Source organism: Panthera pardus, unplaced genomic scaffold, assembly GCF_024362965.1.
Source record: "Panthera pardus isolate Hobbes unplaced genomic scaffold, ASM2436296v1 HiC_scaffold_13, whole genome shotgun sequence".
Lineage (NCBI taxonomy): Eukaryota > Metazoa > Chordata > Mammalia > Carnivora > Felidae > Panthera > Panthera pardus.
Genome location: NW_026526688.1, coordinates 161,558,578 through 161,573,530, shown reverse-complemented (window position 1 = coordinate 161,573,530; position 14,953 = coordinate 161,558,578). Strand labels below are relative to the sequence as shown.

The following is a 14,953-nucleotide window of genomic DNA, read 5'->3' as shown; positions in this document are numbered from 1 at the left end:
TTTGGAAGAAGTTGATTCCGAGCCTCGTGGATGACTGGGAGGGGTTCAGGACTTCAGTGGAGGAAGTCACTGCAGACGTGGTGGAAATAAGAGAACTAGAACGACAAGTGGGGCCTGACGATGTGACAGAATTTCTACAATCTCAGGGCAAAACGTGAACAGATGAGGGGCTGCTTCCCATGGATAAGCACAGACAGTGGTTTCCTGAGACGGAGTCCACTCCTGGGGAAGACGCTGTGAAGACTGTGGAAATGGCAGCAAAGGAGTTAGAACACAGAATATTCCATAAACTTAGCTGCTAAAGCAGCAGTAGGGGTGCCCGGGTGGCTCAGTTGGTTAAGCAGGCAGCTCTTGATTTCAGCTCCGGTCATGATCTCACAGTTTGTGAGATCGAGCTCCACCTCAGGCTCTGTGCTGATGGTGTGGAGCCTGCTTGGGATTCTCTCTCTCTCCTCTCTCCGCCCCTCCCCTGCTCACTCTTTCTGTCTCTCTCTCAAAAAAGAAAAAGAAAAGAAAAAACAACAGCAGAGTTTGAGAGGACTGACTTCAATTTGGAAAGACGTTCTGTTGTGGGTAGAATGCTATCAAACAGCATCACATGCTACAGAGAAATGTTTTGTGAAAGCAACAGTCAATCGATGGGACAGGCTTCACTGTTGTCTTATTTGAAGAAATTGCCACAGCCACCACAACCTTCAGCCATCACCACCCCGAGGAGTCAGCAGCCTTCAACATCAAGCCTCCAAGCAGCAAAATCATTATGACTCACCGAAAGCTCGGATAAGGGTTAGCATTTTCTAGCAAAAAATTATTTTTCCGGGGCGCCTGGGTGGCTCAGTCGGTTAAGCGTCCGACTTCAGCTCAGGTCACGATCTCGCGGTCCATGAGTTTGAGCCCCGCGTCGGGCTCTGGGCTGATGGCTCAGAGCCTGGAGCCTGCTTCTGATTCTGTGTCTCCCTCTCTCTCTGCCCCTCCCCCGTTAATGCTGTGTCTCTCTCTGTCTCAAAAATAAATAAATGTTAAAAAAAAAATTAAAAAAAAATTTTTTTCCATCAAGGTATGTACATTGTATTTTTTAGACATAATGCTATTACACATTTAGGCTACAATATAGTGCAAACAAACTTTTAATAGGCACTGGAGAACCAAAATATTCATTTGACTTGCTTTATTGCAATATTCCCTTTATTGCCGTGCTCTGGAACCAAACCTACCATATCTCTGAGGTATGTCTGTGTGCCATGATACATGTGCCCATTTATTTGTTTAACTTACGTTTCCCCCTAGAAGACAGAAAGTCTTGCGTATAAAACATTAGTCTAGTCCCTAGATCTAAAGCACTGAACCAGCATTTAAAGTATGTCCCTGCTTGTCTAAGGTTTAATTTTTAGTGGAGGGACGCTGAAAATAAACACATGAATGAGCACGTCGGCCACATCGTGTATCACATCCTTCCATGGTCTATCATCTCATAAATCACTTAATGAGAAAAGCAATGCAGAAAAACAAAAGAGGTAAGGGAATAAAGAACAATATGGGAGAGGTAAGGTCTCCTGTTTTAAGCAGAATGCTGAGGGAGGAGTTCACTGCTGATGCCTGAACAGACACGAATGAAGTGAAGGAGCGAGCCATGCAGGAATCTGGAGGGAGTGAAGTCTCGGCAAGAAGCATCGTAAGGACTAGGATGTTCATTGACATGGAGAAGTACTTGGAGAAAACTGAGTAGTGGGAGGTGGGAATCAAGATTTCAGTTGGGCCCTTTAAAAATTGAGTTGCCTACCTAGTTGGGGTGATATTAAAAAGTATCAACAGATAGGGGCACCTGGGTGGCTCAGTCAGTTAAGCGTCCGACTTCAGCTCGGGTCATGATCTCACGATTCATGAGTTCGAGCCCTGCGTCTGGCTCTGTATTGACAGCTCTGAGCCTGGAGCCTGCTTCAGAATCTGTGTCTCCCTCTCTCTCTGCCCCTCCCCTACTCATGCTCTGTCTCTCTCTGCCTCTCAAAAATAAATAAAACATTAAAAAATATATATATATCAGCAGATGGGACACCAGACTGGCTCAGTTGGTGCAGCATGTGACTCTTGAGCTCACGGTTGTAAGTTCGATCCCCATATTGGGTGCAGAGATTACTTAAAAATAAAATCTTAAAAAAAAAAAAATCGACAGATGTTCAACAGATGCTGGCCAATCAGAAAGTATTCTCCACTATTCAGAGCTGATGACACTTATAAACCAATGATAATACCATAGTGAAACATGCCAGTGAGTGTTAGCTCTGCCTATGAGATGTCCAAGTGGAGACATGTGATTCTGGAGTGCAGGAGAGGATCAGGGCTGGTGATGAGTGGTTTAAGACCGTGGGATTATGGGAGGTGACGGGGAGGGGAAAGTGGGTGACGGACACTGAGGAGGGCACCTGTCGGGATGAGCACTGAGTGTTGTATGGAAACCAATTTGACAATAAATTTCATATTAAAAAAAAAAGACCATGGGATTGATGAGATCATCAACTGAGTGGGTATAGAGATATACAAATGAAAAGGTCAAGCACTGAGAAAGATAGCCTGCAAAGGTGAGAAGTGACCATTGAGGTAGAAGAAAACCAAGTAGGGGTGGCGTCCTAGGAGCCAAAGGGAGAATGTATTTCAAGGAGAGAGCAATCTATGGAGACAAGTGCTGCTGCAGGGTTGAGAAAATCACCGAAGACCCTTCGTTGGATTGGAAACGTGGAGGTCATTGGCTTTGACCAGGACGGTTTTAGTGGAGTTGCTGGGATAGAAGCCTGCTTGGAATGTGATCAAGAGATGACCAGAGCCGGAAAGTCTGCTTAACTCTTTGAAGACGGTGTGCTGTAAAGGGGAGCCGAGACATGGGGCTGGAGCAGGAGAGGGATGTAGGGACAACCAAGATATGTCCGTTGTTTGTTTCTTTGTTCCAGATGAGAGAAATTACGGTGTTTGCTTACTGATGGAAACGATCTGGCATAGAAGGCATCGATAAGAAGCTACCGCAGAGCAAATCTTTGAGCAGGTGGAAGGAAATTGAATGGAGTGCAGAATAGAACATAGACAGGTACATAATGCATCCTTTGCACCAGGGACGGCAGAGTTTGTGGGCATGGATGTGGGATTGGTAGGGTTGGTGGGGGAGAACGTAGAAGTTCTCTTCTTCTTGCTTCCACGCGCTCAGTGAGATACAAAACAAGATCAGTGTATTTGGAAGGCACTACTCCAAGATGCTGTAAGTGTTCCGCTCTCATACGTGGAATTAGGGGCATTTTAAATGATCTCTTTGCCTTTTGTAGTTTTGATTTCTATCCAGTGTGTAATATTACACATTTTTTTCTGAGTAACATGTGTCTTCTCCCACTGTCCTCCTTTGCTGCCGCTCAGAAAGATGATCCTGACTATCCTGCCACTCACCAGTTGTATGTCCTTGAACTAGTTACTGACATTTCTTTGTGTCTTAATTTCTTTATTAGCAACATGGAGATGATAATGTCTGTGCTATTTAGTCTGCTGGGTTGGAAGAGTATTAAATGAGAAAATGTATGCAAAAATAATTTAAAAAGAATCAGCATGGATATAAAATGTTCCTAGTGTGGTTATTTCTGGTCTGTGTAGGGAAGTCTGAGGCAGGGGCGGAATCTAAGAATAGGCCGATCATCCAACCACCTCTTACGAGCTAAGTCCTGAGAGCAAAAACTACTTTTCTGATTCCAACAGTGCTGCCTCCTTTTACCAAGCGTCTAATTAAGATTAAAAGCTTTGTGCCCAACTCTAGAAAACAAAATAGGGAGCATGTTTCCTTTGCTGTTACATTAAGTTAACTTTATTATTTGACACTCTAAGTGAAAATGTTTCCTACTGGGCCAGGTTTCTCCAGTTGGCTTCAGATACATTAATTGTGACATTTACCACAATTTTTGCATTTGTATTCAAAACCACCCAGAGAATATATGGTCATGATTATTCTTTTGTTATTTTTTTTCTCAAATTACCGTGATCTCATTGTTAGATATGCTTCAGCACATGGGTCCTGCCGGCTTGTCATCATTAGACACATTCATAGAAAGCTATAAATAAAAAAAAAATCACAAGATGAAGATAACACCACTTACTTAAGACACTTTGTATGAATTAAGTAATGATAGTGGAGTCGCATAACTCTTCTGCAAGTACAATCCTGAAGTGCTTTTGTGTTTCTTTGCATTTGAATATTTCATTGTGAGCCTCGAAGATTATAAAATGGAAAGACAAGGACTGGGTGGTTGTTGTTGTACCATGTGGACACGATTGAAGATAAATGCTCATTAATCTTTGCTTTCAACTTATTTACATCCTCTCCGTTTTTACTGTAAGACAGTATAACCCCAGCATTAAAGAACATTTTGAAAAATAAGAAAAACACCACCGCCTATCTCATCATCTGAATGTAACAATTTTCCCTTTTGTGTATTCTTTTTTTTTGTTTGTTTAAAAAAAATTTTCTTAACATTTATTCATTTCTGAGAGACAGAGTATGAGCGGGGAAGGGGGAGAAAGAGAGGGAGACCCAGAATCCAAAGCAGGCTCCAGGCTCTGAGCTGTCAACACAGAGCCTGATGCGGGGTTCGAACTCACGAACTGCGATACCATGACCTGAGCCGAAGTCGGATGCTCAACCGACTGAGCCACCCAGGCGCCCCATCCCTTTTGTGTATTCTTGGTGCATCTTTGTTCTTCCACGTACATAGCTTTTCATGGTTGTAATCATAGTATGTATGCAGTTTTGAGTATAAATTTCTAGAGTTGCATTTATTTATTTATTAAGTTTATTTATTTATTTTGAGAGGGAGAGAGAGTGGGTGAGGAGTAGAGAGAGGGAGAGAGAGAGAATCCCGCACTGTCAGCATGGAGCCCAACGTGGGGCTCGAACTCATGAACCACGAGATCATAACTGATGAGGTTTTTGGGGGGTGATAGTGGGGTTCATGGAGTCCAGAGCCGATGATCAAGAAATAATTTTTGAAGACGTCTTTGGTGCCAAAAGGTGATTTTGTTGAAGCACAGGGACAGGACCATGAGGAGAAACTGGGTCTATACTATGGGGTTGGGGGAGGTAAAGTCCAGGGGAAGTTTCTAGTGAGATTTTTATATGCTAAAGAAGAGTCACAGGATTCTGGAGGCCTAGCTATTGTCAAGCTAGGATTGTTTTTCCCTCTAGCAAAGCGTTAACATTAAGACAGTAAGGAGTTCCTGGAGAAACACTTTACTCTGCCAGCCTCAAATATTTGTCAACAGGCTGCAGGTTGTAAGGAAATTTAGTTCTATCTGCCGTTTCCTTCTGCCTCTGTTTCCCGCATCACTATGGAGGGGTGATGGAGACTTAGGTCCTGCCGGACTCTGCTCTCTATCAGTTAACCATTTGTTTTCCCCCTTTCTTTGTTCTTGGGCAGCCAGGAGTGCCTGAGGAATATCACACATATCCCACCTGGTTTGGGGGGGTGGGTGTTTGTGGCCCGTCAGCTTGCCTTATGCTCCCTCGTCAACAACCTGAACCAAAATCAAGAGTCGAATGCCTAACTGACTGAGCCCCGAGGTGCCCCTAGGATTGCATTTAAAAGAGGGTGTTCTGGGGTACAGAAAAATTGCCCAAGTTATGTTTCTATCTTTTGTTAAAACTAGACTGTATTAGAAAAACCCTGAGGTCAGACCTTACAGAGAGGAAAACCCTCTTGGTGGGGGTGGGGGGGTGGTTGGTACGCAAACTGGCTGGTTATGGCTGATGTCTTCTCAGGCGGTCCTTGATTAAAATTTTGAGTAGTTTTGGCTTTGGTGTTGATGAAGATCTTATGGTTTTATACTGTCTCAGAACAAATTTCAACAACGAAATGTATTTCACAATTGCCATCTCTAATTTCACAGACCACCATGTTTCACGATTGTGTATGATAGATTGATTGCAAATGCGGGGCCAAATTTTCATCCCTCCTTGGACCCACATCCTTGCCACATGACTTTGCCGCCATTCCCTGGAATGTGGGTGGGCTTCTATTATGCTTTGGCCCCTGGAATGCAGTGGAAGGTGATGGAATGTCAGTTCTGAGCTTAGGACTCAGAGCTTGCGCGCACATCCACTCCAGCCTGGGCTAGCCTGATGGAATATAAGAGACCAAGTGGATCAAGGGAGATCAAGGTGGATCAAGGTGGATCAAGGCCAAGGGAGCCCAATGGAGGCTCAGCCCCGGCCAACCACAGCTGCCCACAGAGGCACGGGTGAGCCCCATCGAGGTGAGCCGATCTCGCCCAGCTGAGCAGAACCACCCAGCGGAGAAGTCATCCCAGGCTGTTGCTTTTTTCAGCCACTAAGCTGTGGGCGATTTATTGTACAGCCTTCGTTGGGTAATATGTAACCGATAAAAAGTTCTATCACATTTCGACCTTTCAGACAATTCTAATTTCTCCCCTTGGGTTTCTGCTGTAACATTAAGTTGCAGAATTGGAGTGGAAGAACATGCCCTGTTGCCGTTGCCATCACCCTTCTTCCACAAAAGGCTAAAGATTTGCGAGGACTGTAGATTGACTGAAAAGGACTTCGACTCTCCATTGAATGCTTGCGCTCAGACGATCTACCTGAGGGCTTGTGTCCTGCTTTCTTCAATGAGGTGAATGGGAGGTAAGACTGCCTTTATTTTATTCTATTTTCTCTCTTTTTATCCAATCTATCAAGCCTACAATCTGTTCTCGATAGATTTTCAAGCGAGCAGGAAACTAGAAAAGATTAAGGTTTGAGTGGTATTGTTAGGAGAAATGGTCTGGATGGTCGCAAGGTAGCATCTAATTAACCTCAGATGCTGGCCCCGAGGCTCCTAATAATAGAAGTGCCCAATGCACAAAGAACTAACAAACTGCCTGAAATTCAAGCAATTCACCTTTTTGTAGGGGCGATTCTGCGGCTGTTGTTATTTATTTTCATTCCACTATTAAATGATTTAGGATATAAATGTGCCTTTATTCCCATGCGGTGTTTCTCAACACAGCAGCGGGTATAAGAAATTCCTCCTATGAAATTATGCTGTTGCACGGGCTTGGGCAGCTCACAGGTCAGGCGAGTTCCCAGGGAAAGCAACAATCCTTCAGCAAACAGCAAGAAGGACATAGCCAGTCTTGTCCCCTCTGTGGTACTGAGTTCCTGATTTCTTCTTCTTCTTTTTTTTTTTTTAATTTTTTTAAATTTGCATCCCAATTAGTTAGCATATAGGGCAACAATGATTTCAGGAGTAGATTTCTTAGTGCCCCTTGCCCATTTAGCCCATTCCCCCCTCCCACAACCCCTCCAGCAACCCTCTGTTTGTTCTCCATATTTATGAGTCTCTTCTGTTTTGTCCCCCTCCCTGTTTTTATATGATTTTTGCTTCTCTTCCCTTATGTTCAGCTGTTTTGTATCTTAAAGTCCTCATATGAGTGAAGTCATATGATATTTGTCTTTCTCTGACTAATTTCGCTTAGCATAATACCCTCCAGTTCCATCCACGTAGTTGCAAATGGCAAGAGTTCATTCTTTTTGATTGCCGAGTAATACTCCATTGTGTGTGTGTGTGTGTGTGTGTGTGTGTGTGTGTGTATACATATATATACCACATCTTCTTTATCCATTCATCCATCGATGGACATTTGGGCTCTTTCCATACTTTGGCTATTGTTGATAGTGCTGCTATAAACATGGGGGTGCATGTGTCCTTTCGAAAGAGCATACCTGTATCCCTTAGATAAATACCTAGCAGTGCAATTGATTTCTTCTTAATACACCCTGATGAGGAGGGTGATTAAGTTATTCAAGGAAGAGGAATAATGGACTTAATCTTCTCTTCCTTCAGTTTTAAACATTCATTTTATATGTTCCATTACAAAAATACACACAATTATTTTTAGAAAATTGCAAAATACAGAAAAAATAGGTAGAAAAGTAGTCCCTCAAAATCCTATGAATAACTTTGGGATATTCTTTTCCAGTGTTTTAAATTATTTTTTCTTTTTAAAAAAATTTTTGATGTTTATTTATTTTTGAGAGGGAGACAGAGCATGAGTAGGGGAGGGGCAGAGAGAGAGAGAGAGAGAGAGACACAGAATCCGAAGCAGTTTCCACGGTCTGAGCTGTCAGCACAGAGCCCCACAAAGGGTTCCAACCCACGAATCATGAGATCATGACCTAATGCTGAAGTCGGATGTTTACCTGACTGAGCCCCCTAGGTGTCCCTCCAGTGTTTAATTTTCTGTAAATGATTGCAAATGCAAATAAATAAACAGAAGATACTCATAAATAAGGGTAAGAGCAAAGTCAGAAATTCTAGTGGATTTGGAAGACAAGTACAGGGCCATTCCTTCCTCTAAAGAGTAAGGGCAAAGGGTGTCTGGGTGGCTCAGTCATTTAAGCATTCAACTTTGGCTCAGGTCATGATCCCACGATTCGTGGGTTCCAGCCCCGTATTGCACTCTGTGCTGACAGCTCAGAGCCTGGAGCCTTCAAATTCTGTGTCTCCCTCTCTCTCTGCCCCTCCCCACTCACACTCTGTCTCTCTCTTTCTCTCTCTCTCAAAAAATAACTAAACGTTAAAAAAAATTTTTTTTTTAACGTTTATTTATTTTTTTTGAGACAGGGAGAGACAGAGCATGAACAGGGGAGGGTCAGAGAGAGGGAGACACAGAATCTGAAACAGGCTCCAGGCTCTGAGCTGTCAGCACAGAGCCCGACGCGGGGCTCGAACTCACCGACCGCGAGATCATGACCTGAGCCGAAGTTGGCGGCTTAACCGACTGAGCCACCCAGGCGCCCCCCCCCGCCAAAAAAAATTTTTTTTAATGAAGAGTAAGGGTAATCATGATGTCATGAGGTGGGGAGGAGGGGAAAGTACAATGAAGACTTAGGCTGGTACCTGACAGTAAAATTCACTATTAATCACAATAAATGGAACAAACATCAATCTGGAGCTTTGTAAGTGCCAGGCACCGTTCTAATCGCTTTCTCTATATTAACTCATTTGAACTTGGCAACAACCCGACCATTCAGGTGTCACTATCGTCCTCACTTACACAGGAGGATTTGTTAGCTGGCTTGCCCAAGCGGGGAACTGCGATCCAAATTCACATAGCCTGTTTAAGGTGTCCTTGCTCTTAAAGGCTATGCGATTATCTTATTATTTTCTTTATTATAATTATCAATCTGGACTCCCCAGAGGACTCCAACACCTTGACCATTTAGAAGGGGCCCATTTGGCACAGCTTTGGAGAATTTCATGTCACCATTGCAATCATTTATTGGCTTAAAAGCATGTTCCTTTGAAACTGAAATCTGAGTGTCATTCGTCACCTTTCATTTGTGTTATAGCCTGTCAGTACCTTTTCTTTTTCCCACTTTTCTTTCAGGACACAATAAACTATATTCAAATGGCAGTCATGGAGGAAACTTCCCTTTCCTTCCTCATCCACCAAGCTGATCGATGGGCGCTAAAGCCCCGGGGAAGCAGCATCTGTTGTAACTCAAGGATCCCTGCTCGAGCTGAGTATGAAATTAACAGACACAGAGCAGTTAGCAGCTCAACATTTGTTCAAGTCTGGCACATGCACACATCATTAGCAACTATATTTGAGGAGCAAGATCAAGGAGGTGAGGAAGAGGGTGTATCTGATTAAAGGGATATTCAGGAAAGAGGAAATTCAGAGCATTTAGGTAAAGCTTCATGGCTAAAATAAATGAACTGGAGAGCAGAGCAAACAGCCAGGGACATGGGATAATTTTGCCTGTGCAACTTCCCAAACAAAGTCATTTCACGCAGTGGATCCCCCAGAGTGGCTGGCTGCCTCTTTTACTTCAGCTCCATGGGCTGTCTCTCCATTAAAATTCGAGGGCAAAGATTTTGCTGTCCTGTTCACTGCTGTAATCTGGGCTCTTAGTAGATAAAATTAAATATTCATGGAATAAGTTAACGTATACTTGCTCAAAGCCTGCCTTGACCTGAGCTAGGCAAATAAAGCCTGAGATGTTCGGCAGAAATCCAAGGCAACGTGCGTGCCGGAAGAATGGCATCTTCCAACCAAAACTTGAGTGTTAATTAAAGTGTACAGAATTAGCAGGGAAATATTACGGGACTGCCTCTCACGTGTCCCACATTACTCTAGGCCCTGGAGGAGATACAGTCGAAGCACAATCACAGGGAACAGTGAATATTTGCTGAGGGCTTGCTATCGGCCAGGCATATGCTAAACTCATTCCTCCCACTAGCGTGCAATATTCTCCCAGTACCACCTACGGGGCAGGTGGGTAGCAGGCGATCATCTCCAGCACGTATTCAAGGCAACTGGTGCCAGGTCAATTTCATAATGCGCCCAGGGTCCTACAGAGAGTAAGCGGGGGAGCTGGTAGTCCCTTTGCTGTGCTCTCCACTTCCATCCCCTGTGGCCCTTTAGGAACCTGCCCCTAATCTGAGGACACGAAAGGGGCATGTGTGAACAACGAAGCCTTAGCCTCGGTGGCCCTGGCAACCGAAAGCGGGGGAGTCAGTGTAGATTTTGACACAGAGCTCCCGGAAGGAGGCTGTACTTGGATCCGTCTTGAATTTCATCATGGGTTTGTTTGTATGCCCGTCTCTCCGTTCTCCATCTACTCCTCCGCTCATCCTCCCTCCCACCCACCCAACAAACATGTCCTGGGTTCCACTGTGCACCGGACGCCGAGCGCCGAAGTGGAATTTGTGCTGAGGTAGTCGTATGGGAGCCGCGTGTGCTCCTTGGCACGAGAGGGCCAAGATTAACCCCCCCCCCACACACACACACACATATGCCAGCAGAGGGGCTTCCCCAGCACGGGCGGTTTGGTGCTGTAAACACTGGGAATGCTCGTACCCTTGACCCAGCAATCTGACCTGCTGGAGTTGTCCCAGAGGGAAATGATCTGTGCCAAAGTCACTCCCTATAGCGCTGTTTGTAAGGAGCACGTATTGGAAATAGCCACGTGTTCTTCCAGAGGGAACTGCTGAAAAAACAAAATGAAAAACTCCACAGTACCCCCAAAGAGATTACTAAGCAGCTGTGAAAAGGAGTGAAGAGGTGTAATGAAGTGATCTTTAAGACATTTGAGTGAAAAACGCAAGGAACATACGAACGGTAGGCTACCGTTTGGGCCAAAGGTGGGAAATAGGAACATGCTGGGTAGGCTATCTAGAAAATACCGCTGGAAGGATACACCAGGCACTGATGATGGTCTGTGGGTTTCAGTGGAAGGCACAGGGACTTGAATGGCAAGAGGAGCAGGAGGGATGTTTGATGAAATATCCTTTTGTGTGTTTTGAATTTTGAAACTTGCACGTGTGTTATCTATATTCCCCTCTAAAAAGTAAACAAAAAATCATGGGCAAAGACCAAGTTACCAGTGGTTTATGTATGAGTGATGGAGTTTTAATTTTGGTCCTCCACATCTCTCAAGGCGCTCAAGAGGGGAATCCTGTGTGCCAGGATGGGTCGGCAATCTGGAACCCTCCCTGCCTGACTCACGCCTGAAGTGACATTCGGTTTCTGTCCTTGGCTGGACCGGGTACCTTTCCCAGGGTTCTCTTCCTTAGCAAGGGAGCTTATCCCCAGACCTGGTGTTTGCGGTTTGGAAGAGGGTGGTCAAGGTGGGCTTCACGGAGAAGGTGACATCCGTGCAGAGCTTCAAGTAGGTGAAGGAATCGTTCCCCTAAGGGCATTCAGGGGAAGGGAATTCCAGGAATACAGAAGAGCAAATTCAAAGAATGTGAAGTCATAGGGTGTTGGGCTGGGCAGCAGACCTTCCAAGAATGGAGTATGCAAAAGGCAGAGAAGACACAAGACAAAGGCATAGTCCACAGTTGGTGTGTGGGTGAGGAAGGTGGGGATCATAGACAGCCTTCTACCCCTTTCTTGGAGATTCCACATCCAGACATCTGCCCATTTCTTGACTCTGATCTCATGTTCCAGGTCTACTAACTGGCCTGCTCCTGAGTCCCTGAGACCCGGTCCGTTGCTGTTGGCATCCCGGCCTTAAGCCCTGTTTCTGTAACCATCTCTGTGATCTGGTCTCTCCTGGCTGCCACCAAAGAATGGGGACCTGAATTCCATTCTGGGGTGGAGACTGCTGCCAGTTCAGTCCCTGTGGGGACCACGGACATTGTGAGGAGGGGAGACAGGAGTAGGGAATCCGTCTTTCAATCCCGGCTCTCACTGGTCTTCCTGCTACTTCAAAAACGGCACACCTTTTCTTCAGGTGCCTTTGAGCTCCCGAGTCCTCATCCTCAAACACTCCTCCCCTACTTTGTGTGACAAACTTGTTCTCTTGTTTCACTCAGAAAATGAGTGGTCCTCGAATGTCCTCCTTGGAGAAACGTTCCCTGACCTCCCGATGGAAGATGGCTGCCTCTGCCCCTCTATTCCTTTACCCAGTTGAACGCCTTCACCCCGTATATGGACATGTTTAGTCTCTCTCTCCTCTCTTAAATACAAGCTTGAGGATAGTGAGAACTGTATCCAGAATCCCAACACTGGCAGATGGTTGGGCCTCCTGGAACTTGCCTTGGTGAATGGGTCTGGCTCCAGATTCTGGTCCCTCCAAGTCAAATGTGTCCCACTAGAGAACCAGACTCTGCCTGTCGGGGGGATGGAGATTCCTAGGAGTTAGGAGATGTGTGGATGAATAGAATGGCATTATGGGCAGGCACTCCAGGAACACCATTCCCCATCCTGAAGCAGAGGGTTGCAGAGGCAAGGGCAGCATTTGCCAACATTTTACATGAAAAAAAAAAAAAATACAGGGACCTTTTACCTTCTCAGAATCATGCTTCTCTTGGTCTTATCAGCTTTAAGGTGAGTGTAAAGTGCTCATAATTTTAAGGTTCACAAGGTGGCAATCTGATTTTTTAAAAATGTTTATTTTTGACAGAGAGAGAGAGCGAGCATGAGCGGGGGAGGGGCAGAGAGAGAGAGGGAAACACAGAATCTGAAGCAGGCTCGAGGCTCTGAGCTGTCAGCACAGAGCCTGATGCAGGGCTCGAACTCACGGAGTGTGAGATCGTGACCTGAGCCGAAGCCGAACGCTCAACCGACTGAGCCACCCAGGTGCCCCTTGTGGCAGTCTACTTTTAATCTTACTGATTCTTCATTCTTGAGAAGCAGCTTCGACACCAGTAGACTGGGTTTCAAATTTGGGCTCTGACGTATGGTGACTTTGGGCAGATCACACCTTTCTGAGCTCATTTCCTCATCTAACACAAGGTGGGGGGAGTGGGAATGGGGGAACTATATTTACTTCCCATCGTTGGCAGGACATAAAGTATGGAGTCTTTGGTACATAGTAAGAGCTTAATTAATGTTCCACCATTTCCTCCGTCCTCAGCCCTTCTCCACATCTCCTATCACGAAAGATCTTTTCCATGTACTCTGTGGTCCAAGAGATTAATACTTGCCTGTAAGCCGTGAGGACTGAGAAAAGGAAGCACACGATCTTTGAGATCATCAAAGATGATCTTTGAAGCGCAATGTCCTGGTCACAGGTCTGAGAGCTATAAAAGCTGATAAAGTCAAAACAATTTCTTTGATGGTGGAGTCGTACTACATTTCAGGCATATTTTCACAAATGCACAGGTGTGGCTTAGCTGATATAACAAAAATACCCCCAAATACAGAAGCTTACGTACGCTAGGAGCTTGCATCTTTCTTATATAATAATTTGGAAATTAGGTGGTAGGTTTGGGTTAGTGGATGCAAGGAGGGCATCCAGAAACCCCAGTTCCTTCCTTCTTGTTGCTCTGCCAATTCCTCAGGTGGGATTGTGCCCACATGATCAAAGCTAGCACCATACCACTCTATCCACATTCCAGTCCAAGGGAAGGACGAGGAAGAGGGGGTCTGTAGTTGTCATTTCCTTGTAGGGAAGTGGCATTCTAATTCCTTTGGCACAAATGTAATCATATGGCAGTGCCTGGCTGCGAGGGTGCTGGGGAGATTTTATTTCTACCTCCGTGGCCACAGGCTCTGCTGATACTTGGTAAGTGGGGGTCTACTGCTAGGAAGAAGGAGAGAGTGGGTGTGGGGGGACGGTAATCTCCTCAACACTGCTGGTGTGAAGGCGAGAGTGCAGCTGGCTGGCTTGGGGGGAGCTCACACCCGCTGGAGTGAAGCAGCTGCCGAAAGTTGCCTTTTTACCTGCAGGTAGTGGGTTTTAAATAAATGGGGAGCATGCATCTTTCTCCCTCCCATTTAAAAAAATAGATGGCACCCAACAAAACCACACCTAAGCAGCTTCATGCCCATATTGTATTTTTAATGGATCCGTACCATTCTGAGCAATTCTCGTTGTGTCGGAAGCCAACTGAGGGGGTTTGTTTTGAAACTCAGAACCAAGGTTTTACCTCAGCTCCTGGAGGTTTTGTGACCCGTGGTGATCCTTAGGGTCAGTGCAGAACCTGGGCAGCTGGTGTGGCCCACGGTCATGCTGGAAGCTGGGTGGTCACAGTCACAGCGTCTCCACTGGGATGTCAGGGCTTGTGACTTAAACTGCACTTCCCTCAGCATCCACGCTTTGGTTTCCATTTCCGCTAACAAGAGCCAGAAGAAGCAGAATGCCACAGGATTTGGGGGAGAGAATCCCTCTTAACACTGATTATTAAGTTCTCTGCCAATGTCAACTGCAGCTGCATGGTCATAGCTTTACCCCTAGGATCTTTAGACACAGAGGCTAGTAAAATTAGCTCACATTTTTATTGTTGAGTGAGTTGAAAGAACAATTGTATACCCTTTCTCTCTTTTGGCCCTCTCATTTGGGGGGGATTAATATTTTCTTCCTGGTATTATTACCAGTTTACAGAGGAAGAAACTGGGATACAAAGAGCTTATGGGTATTATTCAAGGACACAAAGCTGGCGTGTGGTTCTCTGTTACCTCTACATCCTGTGGTATTAAA

The 14,953-nt window shown here is 45.3% G+C and overlaps 1 long non-coding RNA gene across 1 annotated transcript; it reads left to right on the top strand.

The window, feature by feature from the left end:
- Positions 1-1,044: 1,044 nt before the first annotated feature.
- LOC109278980 (uncharacterized) lies at positions 1,045-10,789 on the top strand. The gene is made up of 5 exons (XR_002085946.2): positions 1,045-1,672; positions 2,690-2,848; positions 2,943-3,076; positions 6,477-6,661; positions 9,409-10,789. It is a non-coding gene; the product is annotated as an uncharacterized LOC109278980 (long non-coding RNA).
- The last annotated feature ends 4,164 nt before the right edge of the window (positions 10,790-14,953 follow it).